General features: G+C 47.4%; 1 long non-coding RNA gene across 1 annotated transcript; it reads right to left on the reverse strand.

The window, feature by feature from the left end:
* Positions 1-322: 322 nt before the first annotated feature.
* LOC124659194 lies at positions 323-1091 on the reverse strand. Its single transcript, XR_006989487.1, has 3 exons — positions 914-1091; positions 568-757; positions 323-421 (listed from the first exon to the last, which is right to left on the reverse strand). It is a non-coding gene; the product is annotated as an uncharacterized LOC124659194 (long non-coding RNA).
* Positions 1092-15623: the final 14532 nt, after the last annotated feature.

Below are 15623 nucleotides of genomic sequence, written 5' to 3' on the forward strand. Positions count from 1 at the left end.
GAACGGTTTAACGCTCTTGGGTTGATCGGGGCACTGTAGAAGGGCATTTTCTGTTCTGTTACCTAGAGAATAAGAAAACGGAAATTTGCATGAGACCATTGAGACACAGACAAATCGGCAAAACAAAACGCATGCATATATGTGAATTCAGCATCTATAGACTCACTATTTCAGTTTCCTGGTCCATAAACAACAACATACACCATATGGTAGGCAAAAGAAAAGAAAAGAAAAGAAAAACTGAACATCTTAAGGCAGCCCAAAATTAGATCATATTGGAGAAACTCTAGGTATCACAAAAAAGATGGAAAAAACTTTCGGACAATTACCTTGTCATTCTCTTATTCTCTTGATAGATCAAGCTACCCAAAATCAGATGTGAAGGATGTGCTCTTCTTCCACTGCATACATGCTCTGAAATCTGCATAAAACATGGATCGACCCAAATGGCAACTTTCTGTTAGACGGTAGGTACCTATTCCATCTTATCTTCAAAAGAAACATAAACCCATATATTAACGAAATAAGAGCATAGACGCTTTACTGGTCCAAGATAGAGGGACCTACATAGTAACTCAATGATGTAGGATGAATGTCTGCCCCCATAGATAATGCCTCACTTGTGTTTTCCTTTATCCCACCAACCATCTTTAGTCCACGGTAAATAATGCCTCCCTACATAGCAAGGCTCTCTCAACAACACTGCCGCCGCAGTGTCAAATCAGAGTGACTAACTTAAAAGGTTGTGATCAGTGACCTGAAAATTATTGTTAGATGAGAAAAAGCAAGAAACCAACAACCGATTTCTAAGAAATCCATTAATCTTAGACAAATGAGTTATCCACATATTGGTTCTATGCTTTCATGTGTTTGGGTTCTTGCCTTTCTCCAATCTAAAAAATGAGTATCTGACCTCTAAAACGGATGACGCTGATGGAGAGGAACCAACCAAGTGCGTCCAACACAACAATAGTCGGATTCTTGGCTGCTTGCCTGTGAGTGGAACTGCATACTCAAACTGAAATAATTACAACAATGTGAACCCACTGTCCCATGTAGCCAAACTACTCTTAAATCTGCACAACACCTGAATTTATGATACGAAATGCATTAGTTTCTTAGTTGGACTGAGAGCATATCACCGTTCATTGTAGAATCCGAAGTCTGTGTCGCAACAGCATTTATATCAAAGGGTGCAAAATAACCAACCAAAGCACACCGGCAAAGTTCAACAATTCAATCAAATTCCAAAGCAATTCATGAGGTAAGCTAGCCCAACAATTGCAGCACCATTTTCTCGTCATAGCTCAGTATACTCTTATAGGGTTGACTTCTGCCTTCTGTAGCTAGTGGTAGGAGGGAAATGGGATGAAATCATGAAAGGGTAAACTATAAACTAAGGAGGATCTGATCTGCAATTCATAGAAGAAACTATGAAAAAATAAAGAAAATATATTGGAGAAACAGTGTCAATTTGCAGCAAAACCTGTACCGTTGTATCCGGATCAGAAAACAAAAGAACATTTGAACCTTAGAGTGTTTGCTGATCTGAAAGCTGACCACATCCAAGGCAAGGTAGGCTCCAGGTCGCCCTCCTCATACTGGGAAGAAGAAGTGTATAGAACCGAAGAGATGATGTAGCAGGACCCACGGGCGCTGAAAAGCTAGAGAGAGAGAGAGAGAGAGAGAGAGAGAGAGAGAGAGAGAGAGAGAGAGAGATGGATAGGAGTAACAGGAGAACGAACCATAGTCCATCATTATGCTGCTCGCCGGCGTGCAGCCACTCCGATTCCTAGTCACGTTCGTCTGCTATTCTCCTCCCCTGCTGACCTATTTTTCCTCGACGGATGCGTGTCCTCCCCCGCGACCTTGAATCTGCCGCCGGCAGCCGCCGCCATCGCTGTAGAAAGAAGATAAGATTAGACGCAAAATAAGGAAGGGGATAGGAGAAGGCAGAACGACCCAGCGGACTTTTTCCTTCACGATCCTGCACCGCATCCCGCTGACGCGGCCGCTTCCGGTCGCGACGGAGCCAGGACGCCGGTATTGCCGCTTGCGATGGAGTTTGGGAAGAAGTCGTGTAAGAGAAGAGAGCAGGTCTGCTGAGCTTCTCCTCCAAGCTATCAGCCGCCTTGGGAGGGAGAGGAAGGCGTGCACCGGATAGCTGCCTCGGTTGGCAGAATGGCGGTACGGGTCGCCGGACCTAGCAGGAGGATATGGCCGGCGGTAATGGGAGGAAGAGAATGGATGAGAGAGAAAAACAGGGAGCGAAGGCAAAATGGTTGCGCAGATTAATGGCCACCGCTTTATTCACCTACGACTACCGCTTTGACCGAATGTTCGAGATTTCCTCGAGTCGTGGCCAAAAATTATGGGAGACCGGAGATCTCCACCATATAGATCACCAAACCTGCACATACCGGTAGCCGGTCACCAAAATCTTTAGAAAAAAAAGCGATTACCAGCACATGAGAAGGAGATCGACAAACAGGAGATACGTGTCATGGTATGTATGGACAGGGAGAACGAAAATTAAGCCATAAACAGTGGCGAAATCAAGGAAAGGGCGTGAATTCAGCTGTCCTTTATATAGGGTATAATGAGGGGATAGTTAGGTAATGCTGGCATTGGTCAACAGGCAACGTCAGTGGTCACTGGTTAGCCCCAGCTTCATGTAGTTTAAGCCTCCAAACAAGTTTAGTGGCATGAATGTGCAATTTCACGGTTTAGGAACTAATGAATCGGCATGAGAATGCCCACAATGTGTTTTACTCTTTTGTTCTATATATGCAAACCTACTGAAATAAAATTTTCCATCTTATGCATGATCATGCATTCAAGCTAAATTTTCAACGACACGGAATGAAAATGCATAGAGAAGATTAATGTAACGCCAATTATCAGTAAAAGAGAGGATTGGTAACATAATTAAGTATTGCAGGAGATAAAATTCACCTTGGTTGTCGACGTAGCAAAATCTGCATGGCCGCTTCCTCCCTTGAAGCTTGTTCCCTTGCCTGAAGTTTCAGCCGCTCCTCAAGGAAGAAGGGAGCTCGAGCAATAATATCGGCACGCCGAGCAGCTGACATTTTATCCTTCTTGGCAGCTAGTCTAGCACGCTCAACATCACGAAGCATAAGACACGTTTCACGGAAAGTGCTGCATGTATTCTCTTCAAAGTACTTCTCCAGTTCTCGCCGTTCCTCCTCTCTGAAGAAAAGCATGCCCGTATGGTTAAAAGCAAGAAATAAATCAAAGCCTAACTATTTTTGAGCTAGTGAATTTAACCCTCCAAATTAAAACAGAGCACAATTACTGTAAATGAAGAAACACTCGGGTCGCTCACTTGCTGGTGGTGCATAATTTTGTGTTTTAGGGCTCTATATCTAACTAGGTACAGAGTGAAAACACTTAACCCATATATTTGGGTGTCAAAAGTATGATTCATGTCGCATACATTTGGTGGTGCATACACCACATTTTTGGCATGCTGGGCTGATGCTTTCTATTTTTGGTTATTTGAGCCATGTATAATAAACACGTAAAGTTTAGAGCTTTCGGACATCGTGAATTATTTAAATGCATTTAAGACTTACAAGTTACAAACAACAGAATACAACTCAAGATTTATCAGACAGCAAAACAATACATACATATCACAATCTGATTCTTTCTTGGGCTTGCTCTCCTCAACAATTTCACAGTCACTCTCGCTGCCGCTAGCATCATCAGCACAATAATTTGACCTAGAGAAACAGATATCAACACAATAAGAGGTTATACTAATGATTACCGACCTAGCAATTTATTTTGGTATGAACTATCTTAAGCTATGAATGATGTGCAGAACATATGAAAGAATACTATCGGTAATAACAAGTATCCATTTCAAACTCTGTTTAAAATAGCGGGTTATAGCTTATAGCCGCGGGGATTTTTGAAGCTACAAAAAGCTATAGCCAGGCTAAGCTCATATAGCTGATTTGCTCAATAATGAGAACTATTTTAAATATTTCATCATCATATAATCATATATAGTATATACATCAATAATTCACATGCGCATATCATAGTAATATAGTCACATAAGAGATGCATATAACCAAAACATAGTTTACATATAGTTCTGTCCAAACATAGTTCACAGATAGTTAAAACATAGTTATGTTCATGACATAGTGGTGTTTATAAATTGGACTATTCTGAAAATTTTGGATTAATTTTTTTTGGGCCTGTTGAGTGGAAAGATAGCCGCTATTAGCGGCTATTTCCATTTTAGCCTTTGAAGGCTCTAGCCGTAGCGGCAGGCTCGCTAAACGCTATTGCTGGGCTATTTTAAACACAAATTTCAACAAACCCTAACTGGGTTAATCAGAAATAGTTATGGGCTTACGGCCATACCAACAGGGTGATAGCTGGAATTTAGGAGGCGTGCCAGTCAGCCCTAGCGCCTTGAATTCTGGCAGAACTTCAGGTGTAGAGCTCTCGCTGTCACTGCTGCTAACCTCAGCAGCATGCTCCTCGACCCTGATCGGAACATGTTGTTCATCAGTCAATATTCATGGTCAGAAATTTAGGACATATACTGTTTCCTCTGTGAAAAGACCAGTGCAAACAATAGCCGAAAAAAGTATAATTTGAACCTCTGCTGGAAATAAGGGGACTAATTAGCGCTAGCTTTGCCTCCAGATCGCTTAAGGCGATTTGAATATAGAACACTTTGCCTAACTACGTTTTTCTATTGACGTGCAACGCATGTATTCCCGATGGAAGGAATAAGAATAACCGAGAGATATATGTCCTTACTTTTGGTCGGCGGAGGCACTTAAGGGAGATGATCGTGTTTGATCCATGGTGGTTGTCGCCGATCAGAAAGCAAGCGAGGCGGCGTGCAATCGTCGGCAGCTCAAGACTTGGGGGTCGTGCCGTCGTGGGTGTCTAATATAGGGATGCAGACTATGAATCGGCGACGGCGAGGGAGATTCGGATCCGAGATCAGTTGCATCTTCTATGTACGCTCGAGGAGAGCAACAATGTTTGGACTTTGGAGGGAAAGAAAGTGAAAAAAAAAACGGCGCGGCATGCCGATCGGATGCCCATGGGTCCTACTCCAGTACTCCATTGCCGTCGCTGGTGCCACCAACGTGCTGGCAACACTAAGACGGTGCAGCTGTTAGTGGTGTATAGTTCCCTGTAGTCTCCTATACTGTATATTCTCATAGTGTGAGGGGTTTTCCTGCATATTATACCCTTGTATATGTACTGGTCTTTGGCCCACTGTGAATACTAATTGCTTCATTCACAACATGGTATCAGAGCTCCTGGTTTAGCTCTTTGCACGCTGCAACTCCGTGCTCGATCCGCTCCACCCTCTTTCTCCTCTCCCGTTCTTGTCGGGATCAATTTTCTGTAGCCTTTTTCGTAGTTTTGGAGCCTGATCTGGAGCTCCCGCTGCCTCCGGCCATCACTGCTGCCGGCCGGCCGGCCGTCTGTTGCCTACCAAAACCCACCAGCGAGCAGCGACGGGCAACACCATAGAGCCGGGAGGCTCCCAGGACTGCTGGTGGATCCTGGTCCCTCGGGCAACGGCCCGCAATGCCTCTGGCGCACGTCCTGGCGGTTGCGAGGGCGTGCCACCTGACCTATACCTGGTCAGGAAGGTGATGGATTGCTTCGTTTAGTTTCCTGCATGGCAAACACGTAAACATTAAATACAAGCCCCGATCGGCTCTTAAGTTGTTATGTGGATCGGCTCAAGGAGCCGATTGCCCCATGGTCCATATTAGATTTACGATGACATGGGATCCTGCTTTATCAATATCAAGCTAAACCAATCTACGACAGTCTAGGGTTTTCACCGCATAACCGAAACAGCCTACACGTGATTGAGCCTAGCAGATACGTAAGATGACAGAAAACCAGCCCTAACGAGGCCTAAAAACCAACATGAAGTTGATCCCCGGAACAATCCCTTTAGGGCTTAATAAACCACACCTTACGCACTACCGGATCGTTCAACCCGTTTGTAAGGCCTAACCATGCAGATGTCAAACTAATCCTTGTAGAACAAGGAACGACTATAACAAACCGGATCTACTAAACAAAGATTAAGCGGATCGTTCAACCCGTTTGTAAGGCCTAACCATGCAGATGTCAAACTAATCCTTGTAGAACAAGGAACGACTATAACAAACCGGATCTACTAAACAAAGATTAAGCAAGATGCTGCCCTTACACCTAAGATAGGTGTAAGGGCAGGTGTAAGGGCAGCTAGATATTGAGGGGCAGCCATGGATTCCTCCACCTCCTCTGCCTCCTCATCCTCTGTTCCTTTGTAGCGCTGGAAAGCCCTCCTTCCACCATGGATTCCTCCACCTCCTCTGCCTCCTCAGGCCTATCCTTCCAATCCTCCTCCTCCAGCGAACCGGAGCCGGAATTCGACCTGATGGCAGCGTACGAAGCCCTCGCCCCAGAATGGTGGGACGAGAGGGATTGGGTCTTCACCGACGGGTCAGAGGACGACGCCTCCCTGACCGACGGGGAGGACAACCTCCAATTCCTTGTGGATGGGGGGTTGGAGGAGGAGAGTGACGACGACCTCTTCTCCTGGGACGGCTTCTCCTCATCCGACGAGGAGGAAGAAGAGGAGGATGACACCTCCTCCGACGAGCCGCCGGCGAAGCGCTTCCGCGCCGGGTCAGATGCCGACGCCGACGACGATGATGAAGATGAAGACGAAGCTCCTGCCCAGGGCTTCAGCAGCGGCGAGGAAGATGTTGCCGGCAACAGTACCGACAGCGGCGCCGACGGCGACGATGAGGGCAGTGACGACCCATAGATTAGGAACTAGCAGGGCTAGTAGTAGCAATCAGCTCTTTTGAGAGCAGACCACCCTTTTGAGAGCAATCGGCTCTTTCTTGTAAAATCCCTCTTTCGATCAATGAAGAGTACTTTTCTAATTTTGACTTTCCAATTGTGCAATTCGATTCTTCCGATTGTCAAAGTAACTCTTCCGATTGTCAAAATAGGTCAACGCTCCAAGGACCGATAGCAAAGTATCGGTCTTTCACCGTTAAACGCCTCGTAATATTTTGTACCTCTAAAGTCGATGGTTGTGCATCGGCTGTTTTGTTCTCAAGTCGATGTCCGTGCATCGGCTGTACCTAGCATCCTGTTGCTTTGCACACATATTTTCTTTTTATCGGCCGATTTCATGCACCGGCCCCCATATTCCACTGTCCATCACCCCTATACTTGGGAAGAAATTTTAATTTTTTTTTGTTTTTACTGGCTGATTTCGTGCATCGGCCTCCATATTTTACTGCCCATCATCCCACATACTTGGGAAATACTTCTTGAGATGCTGGCCATTGACGGCTACTGGGAACTTCTCGCCGCTCAGCTCCTCGAGCATGTATGCATTGTCCTTCAACACTTGGTCGACTCTGTATGGCCCGTGCCAATTTGGAGACCATTTACCATACACTTTATCCTTAGTTCCCAACGGCAACACAGCTTCCCATACCAGATCACCAACGTGGAACTCCTTTGGTCTCACTTTTTTGTTATATGCGCGAGCTACCTTGGCTTTGTTCTCCTTGATTTTCTCAAGCGACCATAGTCTGAGTTCCGTTACATCCTCAATGCTGTCACTCATCAGGGCTGCATATTCTTCAGTTGTTAAATCATTCTGAAACGTAATCCGTCTCGACCCAGCCGTGATTTCCCAGGGTAACACAGCTTCTTGTCCGTAGACCAGATGGTATGGCGAGGTTTTTATTGCTCCATGACACGACATGCGATAAGCCCATAAAGCCTCTGATAATACCTCGTGCCAACGTCTAGGATGCTCGTCGATTTTCCTCTTAATCAACTTGATAAGGCTCTTGTTGGACGCTTCAGCCTGCCCATTCGCTTGAGCATAGTATGGAGACGATCGGATCAGCTTAATTCCCATGTCCTCGCAGAACTTTCTAAACTCGCGAGAAATAAAAACCGAACATCCATCGGTCGTGATAGTCTGGGGAACCCCGAATCTATGAATGAGATGCTCCTTCACAAAATTGATGACATCTTTCGATGCCACTGACTTCATAGGGACGACCTCCACCCATTTAGTGAAATAATCTGTAATGGCCAGAACCCACTCATGTCCTTTGCTCGATGGAGGATTAATTTTGCCGATCATATCCATGCCCCAACCTCGAAATGGCCAAGGCTTGATGATGGGATTCATCGCTGATGCGGGTACCATCTGAATACTCCCAAACTTCTGACATGCTTGACACCCTTTATAGTATTTAAAACAATCCTCAAGCATGGTGGGCCAATAAAATCCCGACCGCCTGATCAGCCACTTCATCTTATGAGCCGATTGGTGAGTTCCACAGGCGCCTTCGTGTACCTCGTGTAAGAGCCGATTGGACTCGGCTGGTCCCAAACATTTGAGAAGTAACCCTTCCAACGTCCTATAGAACATGTCATCCCCAATCAGGACGTACTTCATGGCCTTGTATCTTATCCGTTTAGGTGCCCCCGAGCCGAATCTTTCAAGTAATTGAAAATATCGGCTCTCCAGTCATCTGGTTCCATGAACTGCACCTGGACATCGGTTCCCTCTGCCACGTCTTTGTATCCTGATGCCATCTGTGCGAGATCGTTCGCCTCGCATACTCGCGACCTTGGGATCCAATTGAAATTTATATACCCGAATCGTGCCATCGCCTCACGGCATTGCATCCATAATGGGGAGAGTGACTCGCTCTCACATTTGTATTCCTCCGTGAGTTGGGAAATCACCAATTTGGAGTCTCCAAAAATTCCACTGCTTCCGCCCCGGCTTCCAATAGCAACTCCATTCCCTTGCATATTGCTTCATACTCAGCGACATTGTTGGTGCAAGGGGTAGGCGGCCTGATGGAGAAAGAATATGTTGCCCCCCGAGGCGACACGAGTAGAACGCCGATGCCGCAACCATCCTCACAGACCGATCCATCGAAGAACATGGACCATGCACGCACGTACGCGGTCTGCTATATCGTTGTTTATTCGTTCAGCAATAAGATCGGCCAACGCTCTGTCCCTTGATCGCTTTCGCAGGTTGATACCGGATATCAAATTCCGATAATGCAAACATCCATTTACCGAGTCGGCCTTTCAACACAGGAGCCGACAACATATGCTTGATGACATCCGATTTGCATATGACGATAATTTCTCGCGACGAGCAAGATGTGCTGAATCTTGGTGCAGGTGAAAAACAAACAGAGGCACAAATTCTCGATCTCAGGGTACCTCGTTTCTGCATCCAACATCCTTCTGCTGAGGTAGAAGACCACTCTCTCCAGACCATCATAAACATGCACCACCACCGAGGCGATGGAGGTGTCAGCTACTGACAAGTAAATGTAGAATGACCTATCTTGCTGTGGCGGAACCAACACAGGTGGCTTCGTTAGATACTCCTTAATCTCGTCAAATGCTTGCTGTTGCTCTGCCCCCAGCGAAACTCCTCATCAGATTTAATTTTCACCAAGCCCATGAATGGCTCGATTCGCCCGACAGATTGGAGATGAATCTCCCGACGAAGTTGATTTTGCCGATGAGACACCGGAGTTCTTTCTTCGTGGTAGGTGGCTTCATCATTCGCATCGCCTCTTGGCTTTTCGAGCCGATCTCAATTCCACGTTCATGAACCAAGAAACCCAAGAACTGACCGGCCGTTACACCAAAAGCACACTTCTTTGGATTCATTCTTAGTCCAAACTTTCTAGTTCGGTCCAGGACGTGCCGCAAATCCTCCAAGTGTCCTTCCACTGCAACAGACTTGACCACCACGTCATCAATGTAAATCTCCACCAATTTGCGGATCAGATCATGAAAGATGTAATTCATGGCTCTTTGGTACGTTGCGCCGGCATTTTTTAGCCCAAATGTCATGACTACATACTCAAACAAGCCCACCGAGCCTGGTACTCTGAATGCAGTCTTGTGTATATCTTCTGGAGCCATGAAAATTTGGTTGTAGCCGGCATTGCCATCCATGAAACTTAGAACCTTATGACCAGCAGTTGCATTGATCAACGTCTCTGCTACCGGCATTGGGTACTCATCCTTTGGAGTGGCTCTATTGAGATCCCGAAAATCTATGGCGACGCGCCATCGACCGTCCTTTTTCTCTACGAGTACGACGTTAGAAATCCACTCAAGCATACCCGCATGGCCTGATGAACCCGGCGCTCAACATCTTCTCGATCTCTTTCTTGACTTCTTCTAAAATTTCGGCCTTCATCTGTCGTGCTCGCTGCTGGAACGGCCGAAATCCTTTCTTAAGAGGGAGCCGATGCTCAATGATGCTCCTGTCTAACCCGGGCATTTCTGTGTAGTCCCAGGCAAAACAATCTGGGTATTCTTTCAACAGAGCAATCATCGTGCCCCTTAGATGCGGATCCAACTTTTTGTCGATAAATGTTGGTCGTGGCTTATCCCCAGGACCAATGTCGATCTCTTCTAGCTCATCAGCTGATGTAAACCCATACCCTAGCTTTCCGTCACCTGCTAGATCGATGTTGAACACAGGCAGAACGTATGGCGGGGATAATTTTGGCCGATTGCTGGAATCGGCCTCCATGTTGATTGTATTGCTCAATGAAGGTTTACAACTAATCTGTGCTCCACTACGGGAGGGAGCTTCCCTACTACGACTACGTGACATGCTTGGGGTGAGATCCTCACTTTTTATTTTTTGGGGCCGATCGCAGGGATCGGCCTTGTCACGCACGTCGATGGATGTTGCTCTTGCTACTCGGTTAGGCCGGTGGATAAGACCAGCCTCACCCCGTTTTTTGTCACCTCGATGCGCTCACAGCCGTCCAAACCGGTTCCGCAGAGCGGCCCTTGGCCTTCCGAGTCCCAAATATTCATGCCGGCTATGGAGACCTCGATCGAATCATCTGCATGCACGACCTCCACCTCATCTCCATCCCACTGTATCATGCATTGGTGCATCGTAGATGGGATGCAACAGTTGGCGTGAATCCAATCCCTCCCTAGCAGGACAGCGTAGGTGCTTTTGTTGTCGACGATGAAGAACGTTGTAGGGATGGTCTTTCGGCCTACGGTTAAATCCACGTTCAAAACACCTTGCGTCTCTGAGGCTTGGCCGTTGAAGTCGCTTCATCGTGACGTTGGTCTTGATCAAGTCCGCGTTAGAGCGTCCCAAACGCCGTAACATGGAGTATGGCATTATGTTGATCGCCGTTCCCGTGTCAACCGAGCATCTCGCCGACGGGCTGCTCATTGATATAACCTTTCAGGTACAGGGCCCTCAGATGTTTGTAGCCCTTCTCTCGTGGCTTCTCAAAGATAACTGGCCGTGGACCGCAGTCAAACTGTGCTATCGGCACTTCTTCAGTTTCTGGAGCTCGAAACTCCAAGGGAAGTATGAACACCATATTTGTGCCAGCCGATGTACCCACATCGGCTTTTACTTGCTTGGGGCGCCATTCTTTCTTCTGTGGACGATTCTCCTCGTCCAACGTTTGCTGAATTTTCTCGGCCAGATTGGGCCGAGCTTTCCTCAACGTGTGCAGGTATTGCGCCTCGGCTTGCTCCAAGCTACGCAGCCCGCCGAACTCTACGCTTCGGGAGTGGCTGAGCCCATCGTGACACCACCTTGGCCGGTGGTATCTATCCTCTTCTTCATCTTCTGACTCCTCAAAGTCTTCATCTTGAGATGACTCAGCTCGTTTGTTCTGCGGTGGGAGAGGCCCTGGACGCTTGAAAACTGAAACTTTTGTTGCGTCCTTCTTCTGCCGTCTACACTCTGGGCAATTGTCGATTGTAGGTAATCGGCTCATTCCTGCGTCCCAGCAATGCTTGAAGAAAGGGAAGTCCCAGTGTCTATCCATGTCTTCCTGCTCCCTTGACCTTCCCTTAGCGCGGCGCTCATATCCTTCTTCGTCTCTATCATACCGACGATATCTTCCATTGTCTACGTCAGACCGATGATATCTTTCGTCATCTCTGTCGTACTGGCGACGTCGGTCATACTGACGTTCATACTTGTTGAGGAGATGCGTAGAGAGTGGTCGTTGATATCGCACGCTCCTCACTTGTCCCTCGGTGAGGTACCGTCTGTCATCATATCGGGGTCGGTCGCGTGGATCGGCCTCCTCCTTATCCTTGACACGGGAGTGACTGGTGTCTTCTTTATCCTTGCCATGGTGGTGTACATGTCCTACCATGTTAACATCAAATGAGAAACATGGCGGATGCCTCGTGGGGTGATTGAATTCCACCATGTTGACGCCAGGGAACGGATGTGTGTCCACTTTCATGGTAAACTGCCCGAAGATCAATCGGCCTTGTTCTATCGCCGTTTGGATCTGCCGACGAAACTCTTTGCAGTCATTGGTGGTATGGGTGGACGAGTGATGCCACTTGCAGTATGGTCTCCCATTTATTTCTTGCGCCGTAGGGATTTTATGGCCTTCGGGTAACTTCAGCTGTTTTTTCCTTCAACAATAAATCAAATATCTGATCAGCCTTGCTCACATCGAAGTCAAACCCTTTTGCAGGCCCTTGTTGTTTCACCCATTTGCAGGACACGGGGGCTGCCCCCCGAGCCCATTCAGCCACGGCTACCTCCAGGTCTTCTACAGAATCTTCAGCTTCTTCTGTCTCGACCAGGCCTACCGGACGCTTGAACTTGTCCTGGTACAATTCAGGGTGACGCCGCTCATACGATGTTAGCTTCTGGACCATTTGCGCCAATGAACCGTATTCTACTTGGAAAGCCAGATCCTTGATCGGCGTTGCGAGGCCTAATGCTGCCAGATCGACTGCTTCTTTCTCAGTTAAACGAACCGAATAACATCGGTTTCTGACAGCTCTGAAACGCTGAATATATTCCGACACCGTTTCTCCCCGCTTCTGCCGCACCTGCGTGAGATCCGCAATGCCAGCCTCGGTATCTTCTGAGTGGTATTGGACATGAAACTGCTCTTCCAATTGCTTCCACATCCGGACTGAGTTTGGTGGCAAAGAGGTGTACCACCCAAAAGCCGATCCCGTGAGAGATAGCGCAAAAAACCTCACACGTAGCGGATCCGATGCTAAAATCATACCCAACTGTGCCAAATATCGGCTCACGTGCTCGGTCGAGCTAGACCCTTCTGATCCATTGAACTTTGAGAATTCAGGGAGCCGATATTTGGGTGGCAGCGGGATCGAATCATACTCGTCGGGGTACGGCTTAGAATAGCCGATTGTTTTCCTCTTCGGCAGGATGCTGAACTGGTCTCTCAAGATGGTGCTGATCTGTTCCATGGTATGAGCCGCAGGGACCGAGCTCTCATGACTCGTTCCAGTGGCGTATTTAGCTAGCCACGCCTGTTTATCGGCGTCTGCTCCAAGAATCCCTGATGGTGCAGTCTGGTTCGTGCGCGCTAGGGTATTGCAGTCCGGCACGTACGTGCACACGTATCCATGTGGGATTTCTTTGGGCGGCTCATACAGGAATTGGCAATTGCCAGGATCGCCTCCCACCTTGTAGACGACGTACGCCGACGAACCCTGCAGTTCTGGAGCTGCAAGCGTGAATGGCAGCGGCGGTCTGGTCTGGAACGGCAGTTCTCCCTGGTGTGTCCCTAGGGTAGCTCCTGACGGAGAGTACTGATGCTTCATGATTTCCTGCACTACGCGAACCGCAACGTGCTCGAAAGCGTTCACCAAGCTCTCAGAATGACGGTGTAGAGAATGAGCCACCATGTAATTAATTTCCTGGCGCGAGCTGCGGTGCGTTCCTCTGAAGGGGTAGACAGATCCACTTCATCAAGAACACCTTCGGGAGAGAACCCTTTCCACCTGATGCCATGTGAACGGGTCTTCATGAAGGAGCCGATGAGATCGGCTTCAAAGATGGCTTTAATCTCATCATATTTCTTCTTGTGCTCCTCAGGCAGATCGGCGTATGTGACTGGTTCGCCCACCACCTCATCCGCAGACTTAGACATGGTTGCTGCAGATGTCGACGTAGTTGCTGTAGAGGGTCCCACCGGGCGTGCCGAATGTGTTGCCTACCAAAACCCACCGGCGAGCGGCGACGGGCAACACCGTAGAGCCGGGAGGCTCCCGGGACCTGTCGGTGGATCCCGGTCCCTCGGGCGACGGCCCGCAATGCCTCCGGCGCACGTCCCGGCGGTTGCGAGGGCGTGCCACCCGACCTATACCCGGTCGGGAAGGTGATGGATTGCTTCGTCTAGTTTCCTGCATGGCAAACACGTAAACATTAAATATGAGCCCCGATCGGCTCTTAAGTTGTTCTGTGGATCGGCTCAAGGAGCCGATTGCCCCACGGTCCATATTAGAGCCCCATGGTCCATATTAGATTTACGATGACATGGGGATCCTACTTTATCAATATCAAGCTAAACCAATCTACGACAGTCTAGGGTTTTCACCGCATAACCGGAACATCCTACACGTGATTGAGCCTAGCAGATATGTAAGATGACGGAAAACCAGCCCTAACGAGGCCTAAAAACCAACCTGAAGTTGATCCCCGGAACAATCCCTTTAGGGCTTAATAAACCACACCTTACACACTACCGGATCGTTCAACCCGTTTGTAAGGCCTAACCATGCAGATATCAAACTAATCCTTGTAGAACAAGGAACGACTATAACAAACCGGATCTACTAAACAAAGATTAAGCAAGATGCTGCCCTTACACCTAAGATAGGTGTAAGGGAAGCTAGATATTGAGGGGCAGCGTAGCTAAGCAAGTGATGACCCACAAGTATAGGGGGTGTATCGTAGTATCTTCGATAAATAAGAGTGTCGAACCCAACGAGGAGCAGAAGGTGTTGACAAGCAGTTTTTATGAAGGATTCACTGTAAATGCTCACAGACAAGTATTCAGGGGGTTTTGATGTAACAGATGAATAAAGTACAAGTAAGTAAAATGCGAGAGAAATAATTGCAGCGAGTGGCCCAATCCTTTTTAGCACAAAGGACAAGCCGGTTTGTTTAATTATAATGACCAAACGTTCTCGAGGACACATGGGATTTTAGTCTAGTGCTTTCGCTACATACAGCTGATTAATCTTCATTGTTTTGATAAGTGTTGTGTGGGTGAACCTATGCTAATGTACCGCCCTTCCTAGGACTAATACATACTTGTGATTATACCCCTTGCAAGCATCCGCAACTACAAGAAAGTAATTAAGATAAATCTAACCACGACCTTAAACTCGAGATCCTCGCGATCCCTCCCGCATCGATATACCAACGGGGGTTTAGGTTTCGTCACTCCGGCAACCCCGCAATTGGCAAACGAATACAAGATGCATTCCCCTAGGCCCATAAAGGTGAAGTGTCGTGTAGTCGACGTTCACACGACACCACTAGAAGAATAACACCACAACTTAAATATCATAACATTGAATATTACTCAACCATAGTTCACTACTAACATTTAGACTTCACCCATGTCCTCAAGAACTAAACGAACTACTCACGAGACGTCATATGGAACATGATCGGAGGTGATATGATGATGAATAACAATCTGAACATAAACCTTGGTTCAATGGTTTCACTCAATAGCATCAATAACAAG

Source organism: Lolium rigidum, chromosome 6, assembly GCF_022539505.1.
Source record: "Lolium rigidum isolate FL_2022 chromosome 6, APGP_CSIRO_Lrig_0.1, whole genome shotgun sequence".
Classification (NCBI taxonomy): Eukaryota; Viridiplantae; Streptophyta; class Magnoliopsida; order Poales; family Poaceae; genus Lolium; species Lolium rigidum.